Genomic DNA, 8,539 nt, shown 5'->3' on the forward strand with positions numbered 1-8,539 from the left:
ACGTACATCGACGACCTCCTCATCGCCAGTCCTGACGCAGAGACGCACCAACAGCACCTCCAACAAGTACTCACCCGTTTGCAAGACTACGGGGTGCAAGTCAACGTCGACAAGTCTGTGTTTGGGGTCCCCTCCATCACCTTCCTTGGCCACACTGTCTCTTTGGAAGGCATCACTCCACTGCAAGAAAAGTGCGAGTCCATCCAGAACTTCCCCAAGCCTACAACACAGCGCCAACTCAAGCAATTCCTGGGGATGCTGAACTACTACAACCGCTTCATCCCCAGCTGCTCACTACTTCTTCAGCCGCTCTACGCGATGATCAAGCCTTGCAAGAAAGGACAGTCCATCTCCTTAGTCTGGACTCCAGCCACTGAGGAAGCTTTCACAGCAGCAAAACAAGCTCTCAGCTCCGTCTCACCTCTCAGCTTCCCTGCCCCAGATGGCATCATCTCTATCGCCACAGACGCTTCTGACATCGGCATCGGAGCAGTTCTACAGCAGTATGTCGACGGAGGTTGGAAACCGCTCTCTTTCTTCTCAAAGAAATTTAACAAGGCGGAATCCAAGTACAGTACTTACGACAGGGAACTTCTTGCCGTCTACAAGGCCATCAAGCGTTTCCGGTACTTCGTGGAAGGTCGCAACTTCCATGTATACACCGACCACAAGCCACTCACTTCGAAGTCCCTGCACATCAAGACCTCCTGTTCACCGCGACAACTGCGTCACATCGACTTCATCTCGCAGGTCACCACAGATTTGCGCTACGTCAAAGGTGAACACAACGCCCCAGCTGATGCTCTCTCGCGCAACATCTCTGCTGTGTCATCTTCTCCCATCGACTACACTGCCATCGCTGCTGACCAGGACAACGATGAAGAGCTGCGGCAACTCCAAGACAACCCCGCACTACAGATGAAGAAGATACAACTCCCAGGAACCACAGTGCACGTTTACGCTGACACTTCCACCGATTCCTGTCGGCCCTACCTGCCAAAGACCCGCCGGTATCGTGTTTTTCGTCAGCTGCACGACCTCTCCCACCCTGGCATCCGAGCATCTCAGCAGATGATGACCTCACGCTTCATCTGGTCTGGCATCAACAAAGACGTCAGGCTGTGGACCCGCACATGTGTCAAGTGCCAAGCCTCCAAGGTGTGGCGACACACACGCTCTCCTGCGGCCGCCTTCACTCCAGTCTCTTCACGGTTCGACCACGTGCATGTTGACCTCGTTGGACCACTACCCTACTCTGACGGTCACCGGTACCTTCTCACCTGCGCCGACCGCTTCACACGCTGGCCGGAAGCTGCACCTTTGGCTGACATCACAACGGACTCCGTCGCACGTGCCTTCATCACTACTTGGATCTCCAGGTTCGGTGTCCCTCTCAGCCTCACTTCTGACCGTGGCAGCCAGTTCGAGTCCAGTATGTGGTACAAGGTGATGTCACTACTAGGCATCCAACGCTTCAGGACAGCCAGTTACCACCCGCAGGCAAACGGCACCGTTGAGAGATTCCACCGTCAGCTGAAGTCTTCCTTAGCTGCCTCTGCCACACGTGCAGACTGGTTCCAGGCACTTCCTCTCGTCCTCCTTGGCATACGGACATCACTAAAGGAAGACCTACACCACTCCTCCGCCGAGCTCGTTTATGGTACCAAGCTCAGGTTACCTGGCGAACTCCTAACTCCTGCACCTCGCTCTACTCCTTGCAGCGTTCAGGACTTTGCTGCCAACCTCTCTGACTTCATGCAGTGTCTGCAGCCTGTCCAGCCTCGCACGTCTCCCTCCAAGACTTTTGTCAGCCAGGATCTGGACACTTGCACGCACGTGTTCGTCAGGGTTGACGCTGTGAAGAAGCCCCTGCAGCAGCCCTACCAAGGCCCCTTCAAAGTCCTGAGCAGGAGGAGAAAGACGGTCACTGTGGACAAGGATGGTAAGGCTGACACCATCTCCATCGACCGAGTCAAGCCTGCCTACCTCCTTCACAGTGACCCGGCCGTCATCAACACCATCGGCCAGAACGTCGCCACCCACATCACTCAGCACCAGAAAATGGTTACGTTCCTCCTCCCTCGTCACTAGGGGGGGAATACTGTAGCGGGACACAAGTCACCGCTCCTAGCACTCCGTTCTCTGTTGTATTATCACCCTTCCGTTTTCACTCTCTACTCCACAGACTTTTGTCTTTCATCTCTTCTATCCTCACTTTATACATATCCCTTACTTGTACACATTCTGTGCACGCTCTTTGACACATGTGTTACACATCTTCTCAATACATCATATTACTCCTTTCTTCACACAGACATACACACACACATACACTCTCTTCTTCTATAATTTTGTGTATATCATTTATTATGTAATGTAATTTTGTATATATTGTTCATGTTTTTGCTGAATAAGGAGAGAGAATACCCAGGCTAAGTTTCCTTTGCCAGAGCTACACTGTTATGACACTGGAAATTGTTACCCTTCAAGGACTAAACACTGCTATGACCAAGAGTCATAGTTGGGAGCCTACACTTCTCGCTTGAGCAACTTCCGGGCGGCCAAGTAGCACCTCACCTTCGCTACAGTCTAGAAGTGGGCTGAGGTACCACACCCTGATACACGGCGGTGCTAGGAATTATGATTGTGAGGAATGTGGCAAGAAATTTACCCAAAAGTTTCACCTCACCAGACACACTTTGACGCACAGTGGTATTAGTAATTATAAGTGTGATGAGTGTGGGAAGAAACTCACCAGACACACTCTGATATACAGTGGTGTTAAGAATTATGTGATGATTGTGGAAAGAAATTTACTCAAAAGAGTAACCTCACCACACACATCCTGACAGAGTGGTGTTAAAAATTATGAGTGTGATGATTGTGGGAAGAAATTTACCCAAGTCTAACCTCACCACACACACCCTGACACACAGTGGTGTTAAAAATTATGAGTGTGAAGAGTGTGGAAAGAAATTTATCCTCAAGGGCAGTCTCACCACACACATCTTGATACACAATGGTGTTAGGTATTATGAGTGTGAGGAGTGTGGGAAGAAATTTACCACTAAAGGTAAATTCAACAGACACACCTTGACACACACTATGAATTATGAATGTTTAGAATATGGAAAGAAATTTAGCGACAAGTCTTACCTCACCAGGCACGCCCTGACACACAGTGGTGTAAAAAATTATGAGTGTGAAGAGTGTGGGAAGAAATTTACCCAAAAATCTAATCTCACCACACACGTCCTGACACACAGTTGTGTTAAGAATTATGAATGTGAAGAGTGTGGGAAGAAATTTACCCTTAAGTGTAACCTCATCACACAGCCTCTGACACACAGTGGTGTCAGGAATCATGAGTGTGAAGAGTGTGGCAAAAGATTTCTTACCATTGCTGCTCTCAATACACACACTTTCAGACATATTGGCTTGAGGGAGTTCAAGTGTGATGTTTGTGGCGAATGTTTCAAGACAAAGCCTGAGATTGCCAGGCACATGAGGATCCACTTTTGAGGACAACAAAAGCAACATCAAAAAGAATCGTGCAGAATGGGAGGATGAGTGTTTTGAAGCCTCAATCTTGAAAGAGTTCAAGTCATAGGAAGGAGACTCAGAAGCAGGCAGGGATAGAAAAGGATGGATGATTGGTGACTCAGAATGCCAAACTTCTTAGGAGCTGTTTTATCTAGAAGTGAGATGTGAAGTTGCTAGTTAAAAAGATAGGCTAAGGATGTTCATTATGGAAGAGGGGGACAGTTAAGTATCATTAAAGAAGAGGGGATGGTTGTCTGGAAGATGTGTCGAGTTGATGGATGGACAAATTGAGTTCTTGAGGCACTGAACAATACTAAGTTTGCTCTACCCAATCAGAAATTTTAGATCAGAAGTGAGGTGTTGTGTGGCTTTCCTCACCAAACCTAACCTAACTAATTGAACAAAAAGTGTGAAAAAAAGTTTGCTCTGTCCCAATCAGGAATTTTAAGTCATAAGTGAGGCATTGTATTGCTTCCCTGTGTGAGCTGTTTGATTCATTAATGATTCTGTGTTGTGCTTGGGGAGGAGATTAGTAAACTTCTGAATGAGTATTTTTTATAACTGTCTTCACCCAGGAAAACATGCAGGATATGCCAGATAGTGAACAGGTGTTTAGAGCAGATGAGAATGAGAAGCTGACAGATATTTCCATAACTAGGGAGATAGTGGAACAGGAGATAGATAGGCTAAAAAGTTCAAGACACCAGGACCAGATGAAATATATCCCAGAGTACTTAAGGAATGCAAAGAGATTATTAGTGAGCCATTAGTTTTTGTCTAGGAAATCACTGGAGTCGGATGAGGTACCAGTAATGTGGAGGTAGGCTAATGTAGTACCCATCTTTAAGAAAGGAGATAAAACTTTAGCATCTAACTATAGACCTGTCAGCTTAACTTCAGTTGTAGGTAAAATATTAGAGTCAATAATAGCGAGAAACATTAGGGAACATTTAGACAAACATAACTTGATAAATCAGTCACAGCATGGCTTCACGAAGGGGAAGTCTTGCCTGACAAACTTGTTAAGTTTTTACAGTAAAGTGTACGAGGCAGTAGATAATGGTGATAGTTATGATATCTTATATCTGGACTTTAGTAAAGAATTTGACAAGGTACCCAATCAAAGGCTCCTGAGAAAGGTTAGGGCACACGGGATAGATGGGAAGGTGTTAGGTTGGATAGGGTCATGGCTTAGTGACAGGCGACAGAGTTGTAATAAATGGATCGAAATCTGAATGGGGTCATGTAATTAGTGGGGTGCCACAGTGATCAGTATTAGAGCCATTGTTATTTCTAATGTATATCAATGACTTGGATAGTAGAATTAGTAGTGATGTTAGTAAATTTGCAGATTACACAAAGAAAGATATATTAATTAGGTCAGAATCGGATGCCATCACCTTGCAGGCAGATTTAGATTGAATGAATGGACGGATAGATGGCAAATGCAGTTTAATATCAGTAAATGCAAAGTAGTTAGTGTAGGTAGAGGAAACCCATACAGTAGGTACACACTAAACAACCAAACTCTGGTAGGTACAGGATACGAGAAAGATTTAGGAGTTATAGATAGCTCTGAACTCCGTCTAGGGAAACAGTGCATAGAAGCCAGAAACGGGAAATAGGGTACTAGGAATAATTTTTAGGAGTGTTAAAAGTAGAAGGCCGGAAGTAATATTAAACTTATACTTGGCGCTGGTCAGACCTCATCTAGACTACGCTGTGCAGTTCTGGTCCCCACATTACAGGAAAGATATAGGTCTATTAGAATCAGTACAGAGAAGAATGACTAAAAGGATACAGGGGATGAGGAGTATTCCTTACAAGGCGAGATTGAAGTTGTTAAATTTACATTCTTTAGAAAGACGTAGGTTAAGAGGGGACCTGATAGAAGTCTTTAAGTGGTATAAGGGTTATAACAAGGGGGATGTAGGCAAAATTCTTAGGATCAGCAACCAGGTTAGAACAAGAAATAACGGGTTCAAGCTTGAAAGATAGACGCTTATTCATCAATTTTTGACCACTGCTTTGACCCTTTTTGGGACTGGCATTTCAGTGGGCTTTTTTTTTTTTTATTGGATTTTTGTTGCCCTTGGCCAGTGTCCTTCCTACATTAAAAAAAAAAAAAAATGAATATGAAAAAAAAAAAAAACTAAAGCTTGCTACATATTGCAGGATGGGATTGCATGGGAAGAGAGAGAGTTAATTGCCAATATTTGTAGGAAAAACAAGTTTTCTCTTATTATTGATGAGTGTACTGATGTATCAGTTTCACAAGTCCTGGCAGTGATGGTAAGGTTTTATGATGAACAAAAATGCAAAGTTACTGATGCCCTTCTAGATGTTGTTGCAGTTGATGATGGGAGTGAAGAAGGATTGCACAAATCAGTAAAGGAGTTGCTCAAGTGTAAGGATATACCTCTACAAAACATAATAGGATTTGCCAGTGACAATTGCTCTACAATGCTAGGAGCACACAGAGAATTTCAGGCTTATCTGAAACAGGAAATACCATCTGTCTTCATTTTAGGATGTGTGTGTCATTTTTTTTCCCTGTGTGCTAGTCATGCCAGCAACACTTTACCTTCATGGTTGGAATCTTTCCTCAAGGACATTTGCGGTTACTTTGCTCGCAGCAGCAAACATCAGCACACCTTCCAGATGATCCTAGATGTTGCTCAGACTCTAAAACATAAAATACTCAGGTTGGCAGAAACACATTGGCTGTCGAGGAGTGCCCTTGTGCAGAGAATATTAGAGCAGTGGGAGCCCTTACGTTTGTTTTTTTCAGGGGGAATCCAGAACTGATAAAGTTGATGGAGCTGCTCATATACACAAAACAATGACTGCTCCGGGTACAAAACAGTTATATTCTGAGCGAGGCAGACAAAATGAATACTGAATTCCAGTCACAGTACTTTCAGCTTTCAACTCTGTACTCTACAATATCTGATGCATATCAAAGCATCTCACCATTGTTTGTGAAAGAGGAAGTACTTGAGGAACAAAGGCTCAGGAACAATGATGTCCATAGTACTGAAGTACACAAAAGAGTTCATGATGTTGACCTTGGTGGCAGGTGTGAGTCCATTTCATTAAAGAACTACTGGGAGAAAACGAAGAAAGGTCTCATCGTGACTGTCAGAAGTTCCTTGTGGAGCTCTTTGCTCAAATGTGCAAGAGATTTATTTTTGATGAAGACAGTATTCTTGCCATGTTACAAGTGCTTGACCCCAAAGAGACTTTCTCCCCTCAAAGAAGCTTACGCTCTATATAAAAATTGGCAATTAATTTTCCAACAGTAATCAAAGAGGAAGACTTAGACTGCAGGATGAGTGGAAAGATTTGCTATATTTCAAGGAATCACTGAAAAACATGAGTGACTCTGCAACTACTTTTTGGCTTGAATTGTGATCAGTTAAAGATGGCAACAACCACCCAAAATTTAGCCTCCTTTCAAAGTTCATGTGGTGCCTCCTGGCCCTCTCCCATTCATCTGCATGTGTTGAGAGAATTTTCTCTCAACTGAACATAATCAAAGCAAAGAAAACAAACAGACTGCATGTGTCAACTGTTGCAAACCTTCTAGCCAATTACACGAAAAGATGGAACATGCAATATGTGGGTGCCGTCAACATCATTGATAGAAAATGTTAAAAGTGGGCAGTGCCACCGGCACTATAGCGACAAAGAAGCAGCTAGGTAGCAGGGACAAGTGGCAACTCTGTACCCTGATGATCCAGAGGTGTCTGGTGGTGAGGAAGATCCTCTTTGTGTCTTTCTACAATAATTTATCAAATTCAAGGTGAGTTTTACACTTCAATTCATTTTTTTTAATACTGATTGACATTTATTGTAAACCTTGGGATATTTTGGCTGATCTTGGGATTTTTCGAGGGTCAGTCTGGGGAATTATGAGATCTTAGAGTGGCAACACTGGCAGCAGGCTGCCTTTGATGAGTGTGGACATAGATGCTCTTGATGAATAACCGTGTGCTGTGGTTGAGGTGTAGCCATCGTAGCCATCAAACAAGAGCATAAGTGGAGGAATTTAACACTACCTGACCTGGATTTGAAAGCTGTGGACATTTATTTCCAGATTTCATAAACAATTCAGAGAGATTATCATGAACTCCAATTATCATGAACTCCGGAGATATCATGAACTCCAATTGCAGATGCCAGATTCACCAGATATAATATTTCAAAGAAAAGTTGGTCTAATGCATATCATATTTTTTGGCGATATTCTATCATCACCTACCAAGACAATAAAATTACTAGAGTACTTTTAAACATGTATCTATGGCATAAACACTTCAATAGTAGAATTGAGGTTATATACATGCAGTGTGTCTTTTATACCATATGTATTCCTGTGACAAAAATTATTTTGTTCCTTAATTGATAAAGCTCAAAGTCATTATGATTATTTATCTTCTAGATAGTCATGAACATATAATGCCCCTAAAAGAGTGTATTTCATACCTTAGAAATCAAAGTCTCATACTGAGATTGTGTCTTGCCACCAAAACAATAACAAATCCATCCTCGGCCTTGACTAACGTGGATGTTTTCAGGGTCATGGAGACCTCTGACTATGTTAGCAAATGGACAGTGCCCACCCTGAGGAGTTAAGTCTAAAGGCACACCATGTTCGGGCTATTGCAAGACACAGCTTAGGGTTTCGGTAATTTAGATGGTCACGTGTTGGTTGGGCTATTTTGGTTTCGGCAGACAATTTCCCTTTTCCTCACAAAAACTGAACAAAAATTGCTCTTCACTTTGATTGTGAAGCATTAACTTATGCAGAGGTGAGGTAAAATGTGTGTTAAGGTTTTGTGCTATATTAAAGTCCAAAAATGAGATAGCTTGGTACATCAGGGTGACTATATTTTGCTCTATAAAATTATCTTATTTGTATAAACCCAAGTAACTACCAAGAAATAATACAGTAAAATAATACAGAAAAATACTGGAAGGAATAAAAGCACGG

This window comes from Scylla paramamosain, chromosome 18 (assembly GCF_035594125.1).
Source record: "Scylla paramamosain isolate STU-SP2022 chromosome 18, ASM3559412v1, whole genome shotgun sequence".
Lineage (NCBI taxonomy): Eukaryota > Metazoa > Arthropoda > Malacostraca > Decapoda > Portunidae > Scylla > Scylla paramamosain.